This window comes from Geotrypetes seraphini, chromosome 3 (genome assembly GCF_902459505.1).
Source record: "Geotrypetes seraphini chromosome 3, aGeoSer1.1, whole genome shotgun sequence".
NCBI lineage: Eukaryota > Metazoa > Chordata > Amphibia > Gymnophiona > Dermophiidae > Geotrypetes > Geotrypetes seraphini.
In genome coordinates, this window is record NC_047086.1 from 221,508,428 (window position 1) to 221,523,867 (window position 15,440).

At 41.4% G+C, this 15,440-nt stretch overlaps 1 protein-coding gene across 7 annotated transcripts in view; it reads left to right on the forward strand.

Moving 5' to 3' along the window:
• Nucleotides 1–15,440, forward strand: part of ADCY6 (adenylate cyclase 6) — a 218,515-nt gene that overhangs the window by 142,897 nt on the left and 60,178 nt on the right. The gene's annotated exons all lie outside the window — the stretch shown is intronic.

The window sequence follows — 15,440 nt, forward strand, 5'->3', positions numbered from 1 at the left end:
GTCCCCCCCCCCAAATCAATCATCACTTTTACATACCCCCCAGCACCTTTAAATACCATCCCAGCCCCCCCCAATCATCACTTTTACATACCCCAGCACCTTTAAATTCCATCCCAGCCCCCAGCGCCTTTAAATTCCGTCCCAGCCCTCCCCAATCAATCATCACTTTTACATACCCCCCAGCACCTTTAAATTCCGTCCCAGCCCCCTGGCAGTACTTTTAAATTGTGGAGGTCGGTGGACGGCTGCCTGCTGATTGTCGAGGCCCGCGGCTCACAAACAAGCTAATGCCTGGGCCCGCGACACTTCCTAATTGTGCCAGTCGCTGGTGCTTCGCTGGATGGCTGCCTGCTGATTACCACACAAAATAACTCCTCAAAAAGTTGCCAAAAGATACTTAAAAAGATACACAATAAAGGCAAAAAGTCTGAGGATTCAATGAGTGTCGGATGCTAACCAGTCACCCCTAAATAAATGAGATAAGAATAAATAAATTTAGAGTAAGGGACAATCTCAGTGTGAAGGTTCAGCGACGGGAGTGAAACTCCAGCGCTTACACTCAAGAGACAGAGGTGATTCATGTCTGCCTGCACACTATCATGGATTGCCCCATGTGTGCAAAATCTAAATACAAATCAGTGCTAAACCACAATAAATTAAAAATAAGTGACACTGAGAGTGAAAAAATAGCAAAAAACACTCAAAGAATCTTTCCCAGCCTACTCCCCAAAAAAGAAAAAAAGGCCACAGCCGACTTATCTTGAATAAGCCTGGAAAATGCAGGTGACAGACGCAATATCAAGTTCAACCAAGCCCGGTTTCGGGAGAATAATACCCCTTCATCAGGAACGTTGAGATGAGTCGGAGCCGGCTGTGGGAGGGAAGGAGCTGATTACCGGCATGTCGGGGCCAGCAGCGCACAAGCGCATTGCCGCGTGGGTGTGCGCCACTTCTGAATGGCTGCCTCAGTTCTCATGAGGAGTTAGCGAGAACTGAGGCAGCCATTCAGAAGTGGCACGCGCCCACGCAGCAACGTGTTTGTGCACCGCTGGTCCCAACTTGCCGGTAAACAGCAGGCAGCCGTCCAGCGAAGCACCAGTCACCGGCACAATTAGGAAGTGTCGCGGGCCCAGGTATTAGCTCGCTTGTGCGCCGCGGGGCCCGACAATCAGCAGGCACCGTCCACTTACCTTCACAATTTAAAGGTACCGGGGGGGTATTTTCACTTCATAAGATGCATCCTTATTTCCACCCACTTTTATGGAGGGAAAAGTGCATCTTATGGAGCGAAAAATACGGTAACTTATTCATTATATTTATGTTTATATTTGGTCCTTTTACTACTGTTGTGCTGTTAACAAAATTGTAAATTTTATGTTGAATTATATCTGCTGTACACTGCTTTGGGGAATCTCTTCATAAAGGTAGTTAATAAATCCCAATAATAAATATCGTTCTTTCTATTTGAATTTTGTTGTAATTTTGTATATGACGCTAATGCTTCTCAGTAATACAGCTTGCACAAATCAGAACATTCAAATAACATAGATATGACGCTAATGCTTTTCTATGTTACAGCTTATCCTATAGCCAAGCAGTCAAATGCAGATATTAGATGGGGACAAGATGGGTGGTATAGAGTGAGTTGGGATAAACAGATGGGAAGCTAAACTTAAAGCAAGTTATTTATACAGTTAAACAAGGTACATAAGAACATAAGAATTGCATACTGGTCCATCAAGCTCAGCATCCTGTTCCCAATAGTGGCCAATTCAGTCCCAAATATCTAGCTAGATCCCAAGTAGCAAAACAGATTCTATGCTGCTTATCTTAGGAATAAGCAGTGGATTTCCCCAAGCCATCTCAATAATGCCCCCCCCCAAAAAAAAAAAAAAAAAAAAGCCTCAGGCTCTGACCCATTGCAATCTGTTTCTATGCTGGACCTCATGGATATTTGAAGCAACTCTTTTGACTACGCTGGTGAACTGTTTGGTGGATGTTGAAAGACTCTGACCATGGGGACACCCTTCAGATAATTGACACTTTACTGAACAAAGGATATACAGTACAGCGTGTTTATATGTGAAGTTAAGAAGAGCATGGGGGACTTGTTTTTTTAGGGTTTCCTGCTTTAAATAAATGAGTGAGAAAGTTGAACAATTGACTTGGGATAATTATAGTCATATAAGTTTTGGGGAAGAATATTTTGGGTTGTAAGAGGAGGTTTTACTGCCAGTGAAGGTTCTCCCTGTGTTATGACCCGCCTGCATAGAAACTGATTGTAATGGCTCGGAGTCTGAGGCTTTTCCTCCTCTTAGTGGCAAGCTAAGGGCTCCTTTTACTAAGCTGCATTAGGGCATTAACGCACAGAATAGCGCACGCTGAATTGCCATGCGCACTAGATCTTAACGCCAGCATTGAGCTGGCGTTAGTTCTAGCCGCGTAGCGCATGGTAATATCCTGCGTGCGCTAAAAACGCTAGCGCACCTTAGTAAAAGGAGCCCTAAGTGACTCAATATGCCACAGTGAATTGAGAAATATAAAAGTAAAAACAAAACCAAAAAGGAAGACAGTAATAAAAAAAGAAAAAACATATGAGATATTTTCACAAGTGGTATTTATAGAATCTCTTTGGGAACTGGATCAAGACTCAGTAATAATAAATATAATTTTTTTTTTTGGTTGGGTATATTTTTTGGGATTGTAGAGTGTATTGTTTGTATCCTTCAGTTTGCAATTTGTTTTCTGGAACCCCACAATTTACTCTTCTCCATTGAGAATATTGACCATTTAAACCCACTCTCTCTTTTCTGTCTTTCAACCAGTTCTTAATCCATAATAGGACATTACCTCCTATCCCATGACTTTCTAATTTCCTCAGAAGTCCTTCATGAAGTACTTTGTCAAATGCCTTTTGAAAATCCAAATACACAATATCAACCGATTCACGTTTATCCACATGTTCATCCACATGTTCATTCACCCCTTCAAAGAAATGTAGTAGATTGGTGAGGCAGGATTTCCCTTGACTAAAACCATGTTGGCTTTCTCTCATTAATCCATGCTTATGTATATGTTCTGTCATTTTGTTCTTTATAATAGTCTCTACCATTTTGCCTGGCACCAGCATCAGACTTGCCAGCCTGTAATTTCCAGGATCACCTCTGGAACCATTTATAAAAACTGGTGTCATGTTGGCCACCCTCCAGTCTTCCGGTACTATGCTAGTTTTTAAAGAAAAATTACTAACAATAGCTCTGCAAGTTCATTTTTCAATGCTCTCAGCACTCTGGGATGTATACTGTCCGGTTCAGGTGATTTACTACTGTTCAATTTGTCAAATTTACCCATTACATCATCCAGTGTTACAGCGATTTGTACGAGTTTCTATGATTCATCAGAATTGAATACAGTTTCTGGCACCGGTATCTCCCCCACATCTTCCTCAGTGGAGACTGAGGCAAAGAATTAATTTAATCTCTCTGCTATGTCCTTGTCTTCCCTGAGAGCTCCTTTTATCCCTTGGTCGTCTAGCGGTCCAACCAATTCTCTTCTGGCTTCTTGCTTTCAATATACCTTAAAAAGTTTTTACTGTGTGTTTTTGCTTCAAGCGCAAAAAGATCTCTCTTTGCCTTCCTTGTGAGCGCCTTGCATTTGACTTGACATTCCTTATGTCGTTTACAATTATTTTCAATCGGAGCCTTTTTCCACTTTCTGAAGGATTCTCTTTTAGATCTAATAGGTATAGTATGTTTAAGGAACTGATTTAGTTAGTGTGTGTGGCGAGCTAGTCCTTGTGCAGAATGAGTGTATATTCAATCACCCTATGTATTAAAGTCTTGTTTAACCATATTGAACCTTAGCATAATGCTCTGAAAAATAAAATTTTTAAAGCATAGCAACCTCAGGTAAGGGGACGTTTGTCATATTCAAACGACCCAAACTGTATGAGCACTTTCTTAAACTCCATCACATGTAAATGCAAAAATATAATCTGCTATATCAAATGTGGCAGAGAGATTGAGCAAAATAATTGGGTGTCTCCATCTAAATGACACAACGAAGAGTCTCACAAAGAGACTAATGGTCTCCATGCTATGACCTCTTTAAAAATTACATTGATACTCATCAAACAAACCATTACTATGCATGTATTCTCTAAATGGCAAAGAAACACAACATTTACAAACATCGGCAAGAATGGATAAATCAGAAATAGGGTGGGCAGTAATGGCAGTGCTCTGGTAAAGAAGGGTCTGCAGAAGCAGCTTTTAATACTTGTCGAGCTACTGCTCTCTGCCAGAGCTTAGAGACAATACTAGATAAGAACATAAGAACAGCTATACTGGGTCAGACCAATGGTCCATCTAGCCCAACTTCCTGTTTCCAACAGTGGCCAATCCAGGTCACAGTACCTGGCAGAAAGCTAGATAGTAGCAACATTCCATGCTACTGATCCAGGGCAAGCAGTGTCTTCCCCCACATCTGTCTCAAAAGCACACTATGGATTTTTCCTCCAGGAACATGTTCAAACCTTTTTTAAACCCAGCTACATTAATCGCTGTAACCACATCCTCTGGCAACAAGTTCCAGAGCTTAACTATTCTTTGAGTAAACAAATATTTCCTCCTCTTTGTTTTAAAAGTATTCCCATGTAATTACATTGAGTGTTCCCTGGTTTTTGTACTTTTTACCCACTCAGGATTGTAGACCCCAATCATATCCCCCCTCAACCATCTGTTTTCCAAGTTGAAGAGCCCCATCCTCTTTAGTCTTTCCTCATACGAGAGGATTTCCATCCCCTTTACCATTTTGGTCGCTCTTCTTTGGCTACAGAGTTACTTCTGAATGTAACATTAGTTCAACTATATCCCACACCTCAACCATCAAAGAAGCTAGACAAGGAACTAAGTACGAGCCTTTCGGAGAGCAACAAAGACCTTCCTATTGGCCAAAGATACTGAATGAAGCGACTCCTTGTAAACTGACCCCTTCGAAAGCTACTGTCTTTAACCTCTCATCCATGTATAGTTAGAAAACTGTCCCCTTGTATGCTTCTATCGGAATCTTCTCTTCCTTTTTTAGTTCTTTTGTCCTCTGTAGTCCCTGTCTTTAGCTTTGTGTCCTCTCCCTACACTGTCAATGTCCTTTTGTAACCCATTCTGAGCTGTTGGGAAGATGGGATTGAAATTTAAATAAATAAAATATGAGTAAATAATTCTTTAGTGGATGGCTGATGGCCTGTGAAATTTCTCCTGGTTTCAATCTGTTTGTTCCATAATAATGCAGATATAAATAAAAACAATACACAGGAACATCATTCAACATCAAAATCCCCAACCACCAATCCAACCCATCTACCCATAAATAATATCAGACAAAGTATGACTGCTATGGCGTGCCCCAGGGCTCGGTTCTTGGTCCCATTTTGTTCAATATTTTTATAAATGACCTGGAAGAGGAAACATCTTGTAATATAATCAAGTTTGCGGATGATACAAAACTATGTCGGGCGGTTGGATCTCAAAGGGACTGTGGTGGCAGATGAATTTTAACATAGACAAATGCAAGGTGATGCATCTGGGAAAGAAAAACAAAGAACATGAATACAAGATGTCGGGGGTGACATTAGCCAAATGCGAACAAGAAAGGGATTTGGGGGTGCTGATAGACAGAACCCTAAAGCCATCGGCTCAATGCGCGGCGGCGGTGGCGAAGAAAGCAAATAGGATGTTAGGCATGATCAAGAAGGGGATCACGAGTAGGTCGGAAGATGTTATAATGCCACTTTACAGAACAATGGTCAGACCACACTTAGAATACTGTGTCCAACACTGGTCTCCATACCTTAAGAAGGATAAAATTCTGTTGGAGAGGGTGCAGAGGCAAGCCACGAAACTAGTCAAAGGCATGGAAATTTGAGCTACAAGGAACGCCTCGGAAAACTGGGACTGTTCACCCTCGAAAAGAGAAGACTGCGTGGGGATCTGATAGAGACTTTTAAAATATTAAAGGGATTTGATCAAATTGACCAGGAAGCAGCATTACTGACATTTTCAGATGTGACGCGGACAAGAGGTCATAGCCTAAAACTGAATGGCAGCAGGTTCAGGACAAATGTCAGGAAGTTCTGTTTCACACAAAGAGTGGTGGGCGCTTGGAATGCTCTCCCGGAGGAGGTGGTGGCGGCAGAAAATACTGTGCTGGGTTTCAAACGCAAGTTGGATGCACACCTTCTTGCAGATCATATTGAGGGATACGGGAAATCCGGGTCTCCAAAAAGGGGCACCTAAATGGGCCTCCGCGTGTGCGGATCGCCGGACTAGTTGGACCTTGGTCTGATCCGGTGAAGGCGTTTCTTATGTTCTTTGCAAGAGGCTGTACTCTTATGGTCTATTATGAAAACAACCAAGATCCATCTCTCCCTAAAGTCTCTTCCCCTCCTAAAATATTCCTTATTAATCCCCCACCTTTTCCCCCCAAACTAAGAACCATTATGAGTGGAATATCCAAATATAAAGAGTGATCCCAATTAGAGCTCATTAAGGACCAAGCTCCATGCTTGAATAAAAGTTTCTCCTATGGTCCCAAAATGTTTTTTCTTTCTCTCGGTTTGGCAGGCGTCTCTAGCTTCCAGTAGGAGATAGTTATAAAAAGCATTCCTCCAATGTCAATATGATAGAGGTTGTGCTTGTAATGAGCATCATAGAAGGCATTTTATTCCCTATAATGCTGGCTTTGCATAAAACTATACATTACAACCACTCATATTTAATGGACCACAATATGCCACTTTTTTATCAATCAATTTTTATTGAAAGGATTTTCAGTATACAATGTGCCAAATTACCAAAAAGTATTCCTAATGGAGATTTATGTAAAATGCATCCAGTATAGGGGATTATATTGCCCCCAAATCGTTGAGTAAATCTGCAAAGCCAGGTCTATGCGAGACAAGTTATTTTCAGCGTTCCCACATTTAACATAGTTAGAAGAAAGAGCGCAATCAGCATGAAATGCCTGCATTTGGGAGAAATGGGCTCTGGTTAAAACACAAAATGAGCTTTTATTGCCCTAGTGATACCAATGACTTCTAAGTGGATCTCTATTTCATTACTAAGGGCTCCTTTTTACGAAGGTGCGCTAGCAGTTTAACGCACGTAATACCGCACGCTAAACCGCCGGCCGCGCTAGCCGCTACCGCCTCCTCTTGAGCAGGCGGTAGTTTTTAGGCCAGCGCGGGGGTTAGCGCGTGATGAAAAGTCGCCGCGTTAACCCCGCTAACGCGGCTTAATAAAAGGAGCCCTAAGTCATCATGAGATTTAGTTGGAGCAGTTTTACATAGTGATTTATGTAAATGGAAGACAGTCATACAGTTAACTGTATCAGCATCAAAAGCTCATAAAGCTTTTTTTTAATATCCCTGTTAAGTGGTTCTTGACATAATGTTTGGACTTATGGGCCAATTGCATAAAAGCAAAGAAATCTCGACCCAATATAGCAGAGTCCTGGGTCAAATTAGTAAAAGACTGCATGTTACCATCAGCCTGTAAAAACTGAAATTTCTTTGCCAAGTCTTACTAGAACAATACTGATCTAATATGCTCCCTGAATATCTCGTAGAGTCATCGTCAAACTCAGCTCTAACCATTTCAATTTTCTTTACAAAATAATATTCCATTACAGATTAACTAGTCTTTGTATGTAACTAATTTTTCAAAAGTATCTAAAAGCCAACTTGTTTAAAAAATTCTTGATTAATTCTGATTACTAAAATTATAACTGTTTATATTTGAGCATTTTTAAAATTGTAAACATGCGGCCTCTTTTACAGAGCCGTGCGGCAACAGCCCCGAAGCCCTTTAAATATCTATGGGCTTCGGGGCCGTTAGCACAGCCGCTAGCGCGGCTTTGTGAAAGAGGCTGATAAATCATGGTCTGTAAATGCTCAGATTAAAAACTATGACAGCAAATGTTGCATAGTACAAGAACCCTTTTTTCTGCCTGCTATGTTTTTATGCTTACTCTGATCCTGGTTGTATGTTCCCTTTGCAATTGTTAATAAAGATAATTTAAAAAAAAAAAAAAAAAAAAAGTAAATGCTCAGATTAGATTAGCTGAAACGAGATGAACTAGCAGTTCAGTGTATGGCCGATATATTATAAACAAATTAAAATTAGTAAAAAAAAATCCTATGGCTGGACATGTTGAAAACAACCATGGGGATGACGATGGAGGACCTTACCAGACTAGCACAAAACCGATTTCTTTTTAGATCTGTAATTCATGAAGTCGCTAGGACTTGAGCATGAGTCGATGACACCTAAGAAGAAGAAAGAGCTTTTGACACCTAGCAGTACGGGATAATGACAAAAATTCTGCACAATCAGCTGAATAAAGGGCAAATTATTCCAAACCAAGACTGCCTGATACAAAAAGAATGAGTCTAAGATTTTCCTATAACAAAGCACTTAACAAAAAAAAAAAAAGGAAAATGCAATCATAGAGATATCTCTGCTACCAGGAAAAAATATAAAAGAAGGAAAATCTTCAAGAATCAGCCCATTCATGATTTTAAAAATAAAGCAATTAAGGGCTCCTTTTACGAAGACGCACCAGATTAGCGCACGCTATAGCACACGCTAGCCGAAAATCTACTGCCTGCTCAAAAGGAGGCGGTGGCAGCTAGCGCACGGGGCAATTTAGTGCGCGTTAAGGCCCTAATGCGCCTTTGTAAAAGGAGCCCTAAGTTTAAAGATAATTTGGTCTCTACTCAGAAGCCAGTGAAGATTGGTCAGTAACGGAGATATACGTTCAAACTTTTTCAGCTGTAACTTAAATGCCACTTTAACAGTAGGAGATCTAGAATGGCACAGTTGGCATTCAAGGCACCTTAATTTTTGTTTTCACAGTGTTTTCATCTGAGAACCAACCTGAAGACTTTTTCTTATTATGAGTTTTCTGGATTTTCTTGACTGGCCCTAACTCGTTGAATACTCATCTGAGGGATGAATCCCAAAGCTGTGTCCGAAAATAGATCCTGCTTTCTGTAATAAGATCCTTTTCCCACAGTTCATTTCTGGAACTATTTATATTAACTTTTGGCCAAACGACTATTTCTGAGTAAGACAGCACCTTCCTAACTAATAACTCAAAGTGAGGAAATGATGAAATGAGCAAGAGACCACTACACAGACTATTTAGAGCAATATCATTCACCTCTCACAAATCGTGATAAAACATTTGATCTACGGTAAATGGTGTATTCTTTTTGAGACTAAAGGACCAAAGTCTACAGCTATCATCATTGTTAAGTGTATCAGCAACATGTATTGATAGATCTTCCAGGTATAAATTAATATCCCCTACAATTATTAGGGATTCATAACTAGTATTAAAGTAAAGAAATGAACTCAATAATAAATGCATGAAAAAGTGAATTACATCCCTGTTGACATTTAGGGCAGGTTGGGGAAGAAATACCTCCAGCTTTGCATACCCACTCTTGGGGAAAAATATGCTCGCTAGACCCCCTGAAATTGGCATTCCCTCAGTTCGGCGCTGATAGAAATAGAGGAAATACGATTAATAAGGGAAGGGAAATTCAAAGACTCGACAGGTATGCCCAGATCCCACCCCAAGTGATTCCCTAAAGCCTCATAAAACTTCCGAGGTGCGAGATATCATAAAGCGCCCTGCAACGCAGACACCGTCAAGCCACTAGCATGAAACTGGGCAAAAAAGAGACGAAATTGGTGACCCAAAAGAAACCATAGCCCCGGACGAGCCAAGGACACCACATAATGGTGAATTTGTTTATAAGCAAATAAACCCCCCACCCCCAAAGAATGGAGCATGGGAAGAGCACCCCAAGATTTCATAGCCCCCTCAGCGTCCAATATATGTTCAAGAAGGAGCAGACCCTCTCCAGTCCATCTCACAAAGATGGGGTTATTGCTGCCAGGAAGGAACTGTGGATTACCCCTAATAGACAACTGATCTGAAACCTGAGGGTTCCCCCCCCAAACAGCCCGACCAAGGCCCTCCAGCAAAATCGCCAAGACCGTAGAAGAACACTGGACCGAAATGCAGGGGGCAAAAGACGAATGGGGATCTGGGACAACGAAAACAGGTGCCAAGGATGAAAAAGAGCAGTTTCAAAGTCCTGAGAAAGATAATCATCACTCTGTAAGCACCAGTTACCCAAGAAACAAAGCAAGCAAGCCAAGTTAAACATGACGATATCCGGAAGTCCCAAACCGCCGAACCTCCCCGGTCCAAACAAGTAAGTGAGCGAGATCTGAGAATTCTTACCCTGCCTATGAAGCTGTTGAAGATCTCGACGCCAAAGACAAAGGGGCAGTAGCTAGAGTACATATAGCCAGTGGGGAAAAACAACCATCTTATACAATTGAACCCTACCGTAAAAGGAAAGAGGCAGGGACATCCACAGCGAGAAACTACAAGTCGTAACGGCCAACAAAGCATCAACATTAGCCCGATATAGCAGTCCCACACAGCTCGTGAGATGCACCCCTAAATATTTAAACGAGCCGTCCACCCACCTTAAAGGAAACTGACCCAGCCACTCCTGACGCACAGAATCAGCAGTAGCTAGCGCTAAAGATTTATCATAATTAAGCTGAAAGCCAGAAAAATCACCATACTCTTCAAAAAGCGACATAAGAATGGGGAAGGAAGCCCACGGGGAGGTCAAATGAACTAACAAATCATCCGCAAATGCCGAAATCTTATACTCCTGTCCTCCGAGACAGACTCCCCGAACCTCCATAATGGCAGAGATCTCACGAATTAAAGGATCTAACGTGAGCACAAAAAGAAGAGGCGACAATGGGCAACCCTGTCGAGTACCCCTCTGAATCGGAAAAGCCGCAGAGGAAACCCCCATTAACCAACACTGTGGCCTGCGGATTGTGATATAGCACTGCCACTGCGGCACTAAAGAAGCCTCCCTTACCATAATGTTGAAGAGTGCAAAACAAAAAGTCCCACAAAACTCTATCAAAGGCCTTATGGGCCTCAAAACTGACCAACAAAGAAGAAACCCTCTCATGCTCCACCCACTCCAGGGATGCCAGAATAGTACGTAGATTCCGCATAGAAGACCGACCCTGGACAAACCCAACCTGAGCGAGGGCAAAATCCCAGTCAACCGGTTGGCCAATAATTTAGCAAAAAACTTCGCTTCAGCATTCAAGAGGGAGATGGGGCGGTAAGAGGAGGCCTGTAACGGATCTTTCCCAGGCTTAAGCAAGACAACAATCTGAGCTACCTGAAGAGAAGGCGGAAGAGCCCCATCATGCACCACACCATTAAACACGTCAACCAGAACAGGAGCAACATCCGCAAGTAGAAGTCTATAGAATTTGTTCCGTAAAGGCTGACACAACACAACTAGGCATCAGACTGACTTGAACATCTAGCTGAAACACATTTGTCAATGCCATCTGTCAGACAGCTATAGAATTGTGATGCTAATCTTGCTCTTTTTTAGACTGGAAACTTTTCAATTGACCCTCGTAAATGGTGAGATATTTTCATAACTTAGAGCATTCTGTAAATTGTGTGTGTAAGTGCGTGCTCTGCTTAGAGTTGGAGGAGAAAAAAAACAAAAGGAGACAAATTCCCCTACGAACAACCAAACAACAACAAAAGGGAGTAAGGGTGGATAGACTAGTTTATTATAGAGAAACTTGATGCAAGTAGAACACCAGAAGGAATTGAAAAGAGCCAAAATGTATTAGTCATGTAAAAGAATAGTCCTGCACATATTTTAGGTCCACAAATATAAAAGAGTTTAAAGATGGACTTGACACGGTGCGATGTTTTAGCACAAATATAATTTTGAATATATCTACAAGTTGCATAAAGTCAATCCAAAATGAAGACAGTTTTGACTGCAGTTGTTTCCCTGTCAGACTCTCCAAAAGGATGCATATAATATGTAAATGACTAGAATATCAGTATTTACACTTGTCTGTGCCATGTGTAGCTCCTTATAGAATTACTTTACGGAGAAGGGTGGTTGATGCCGTGGAATTCACTCCCGAGGGAGGTGGTGGAGAAGAAAACAGTGACAGCGTGCAAACAAGGGTGGGATGAACACAGAGGATCTCTAATCAGAAAATAATGAGTATGCATTGAAGGAACTAAGGCCAGTAAAGGGGAAGCTTGCATGGTCTGTCCCGTATATGGACATTCAGTTGAGGACGGGCTGGGGAAGGCTTCGATGGCTGGGATGGTTAAGATGGGCTGGAGTGAGCTTTGATGTAGACTTCAGTAGATGGAACCTAAGCACACTATCGGTCAGGGCTCTGGGTTTCTGGCCCAGAAATATCTAAGAAAAAGGACCATTTAAATTAAATGATTAATTTATAGAGCATGTGTGATTGGGCAGACTGGATGGACCATTCAGGTCTTTTATCAACTGTCATTTACTATGCTACTGTTGTCAAACTCCCATGTTAACCGTTAGCACATGCTAATTTCCATGTTAACCGCTTAACACACGTTAGTGAAAAGTCTTCTGAGTTTCAAGTAGTGTTCTCTAAGATCACTCTAGAGAACACTACTAGTTTAGAGACTTTTCAGCTTGCAGAATAATTGGCCAGACTGTCCAGATTTTTGATTGAAGCCAAGAGCCTAAGGGACAGTTCGGTTGAAACTGACGTGACTCATTTGGAGACTTCCTGGGAAGACACCTGTGATTTTCTGAAAATGTGGAATGACAGGCAAATGGAACTTACAGAAAAAAATGTAGGTGTCTATCAGTCTGTAGAAACAGCTACTCTTATAGGTTATGGTGAGCTCCACAAAACCCGCTATACCCACCTGTCTTTACCCCCAATAACCCTTATGACTGCCACCTATATGGCAGTACAGTAGGGTTTTGGGTTTTTTGGTGGGCTCACATTTTCCATCATGAATGTAGTGGTTAGAGTGGCTTATGGGCCTGTGTCCTCCTCCTTATAGTTCACTAGCCCACCCCTCAGGCTACTTAAGACACCTGTATGCAACTCTGCTAGGTTTTCCTATAGCAGTTGCTGATGTTCTGGAGACAGGTATATATGTTTCAAGATTCAAGTTTATTTAAAATATTTGATTTGATCGCAAAATCCAAATCCAATGTGATTTACATTTAATTAAAAATTGGGTTAAAATAAAAAACAAAAAACAAGACAATTAGTACTATTTTAATAAAATAATACTTTGAAAAAGGAGGGGAAAAAAGGGATGTTTTTATTCTGATCTTTGTGGGGGTATGAGGGGGGTCAATGGACACTGGGGGAGTGTGTGGGGGTCTTTACTTTGTCTCTGCAGTGGTTATCTGGTTACTTTGGATATCTTTTTGGCACATATCTGCTTTTACATTGTCTAACTTACAACTTATAAATTTAATCCAGGAAGTTTCGTGAAAACTTCATTTACCCCTGCAGGATGACTAAGTCTAGATCCGCCCACATCCTGCCCCTATCCCGCCCTAACCATTCCTCCAGATATGCCCCTTTTAGCTCTGGGTACACACAGAATTCAAAGGCCTAAAAAGACCCTGGATATGACCAGAAATTTGGTTTGATTATCCGCACTTAGACGACCTGACTTCTAAGTCGTCCAAGTGCTGACTTGAGTGGGTTTTTAGATGTGTTTTAAGTTTCGGTTATGAGCCCCAAAATGAGACTGCAGGGTGGTAGACTCAGAAAGAACATCAGGAAGTACTTTTTCACGGCAAAGGTGGTGTATGCCTGGAATGCCCTTCCTGGAGAGGTGGTAGAGGCAAAAAGTGACAGAGTTCAAAAATGCATGGGATAGACACAAAGGATCCCTGAATAAAAAGAGTAACAACACAAAACTCTACAGAACTAGAACTAGAACTTCATTATCATGAGCAGGGGTGTACAGGAATGGTGCTTAAATGGCAGCCCCAGCAGTGAAGCCGTTGCTGGACGGACTTGTACGGTCTGGGTCCAATATGTGACAACACAGATCAGAATAGGCTAGGGTTAGCTTGGATGGCGACTCCAGGGGTGGGGCCCTTTGGCCGATGCCGGGCGGACTTCTATGGTCTGTGTCAGTGTATGACAATATTATTGTTTTTATATGGTTGGCTATACAGTGCTGAACTCCTGAGAAAGGCTACTAATTATCCAAAACACAGACTGTGTACTACTACTTCGATGAATTATTTCTATAGCGCTACCAGACATATGCAGCGCTGTACAGAGTCGAAAAAAACAGTCCTTACTCAAGAGAGTTTACAATCTAAACAGACAAGACAGAGCAGGATGCAGAGTCATGGATACAGACAGTTAAGGGGAACGGTTAATCTGCTGGCTGGGTTGGAGGGCAGAGGGGAGTACAGGACAATCAAGCCATTGTGACATCACAGATGAGTAGGGTCCCTATGTTGCTGTGTACCATATATGTGCAGACTTTTGCTGTATTAGCCCATCAGTTTTACTGTTTGTCATTTGGCATACTTTTTGCTATTTTATATGCTGGAATAAACTTGCTTGATCCAATATATTGGTTCTATTTTATGATCCAACACATTGGTTCTTCTATTTGTTTGTTTTCAGGAGCAAGAAAGGACTTTTTTTTTTTTTTTTTAACTACATGCATATAGTCTGAGTATAGGTATTGCCTATGTCAGGGGAGAGGGGAAAATATCTTATAGTGGAATTTGTCAAGTAAAATGGAACTTAGCAAGCAAAATGAATAATTACTTGATTGTTGGTTTAGCATTGCCTCAAAAATTAATGTGACTATTGGGCAGACTGGATGGACCACACAGGTCTTTATTTGCCGTCATCTACTATGCTACTATATAAAATGCTAGTCGTAGAAGGATTATAAGGATCACTTACAGTTTGTTTGACTCTTGATTTCTATCTGTAGCAAAAAACTGTGTTTATTATTTCATGTGTTTAAGTAAAAATTAAGTGTGCCCTCTGGAATTAATTTTCCCCCTCCCCAAAAGAACATTTCTTTAATTAAAATGCTGTTTCACAGAGCATTTTCCCAGGGTTTTTGGAGGGAACTGGTGCATAAGCTCACATTTGCACCCCAGAGACATTCAGCATCTCTTCTCGAAGCACTTAATTAAGACCCAAAGTAGATGAGCTCCTCTGAGAGGTTTTTAACTGCTTTGAGCTGGCTTGCTAAGTGGGAAAGATCTATTGTAGATGAGTGTCTTGTTCACAGACCTTTTCATGCCCACTTCCCAAGGACTTTTCTTTCCCCCAAGTGTATAGTGCAATCCCCTGCAAAGGGAATACATTCATTAATGCCTCATTGCCAGGGTAACCAGACACATTGCAGGTAAAGGAAGGAGATCAAGTTTCAAGTTTATTAAAAAATTTTGTACTGCTTAATCAAGTTTCTAAGCGGTGTACAATGTAAAAAATTATATAAAAACAAGT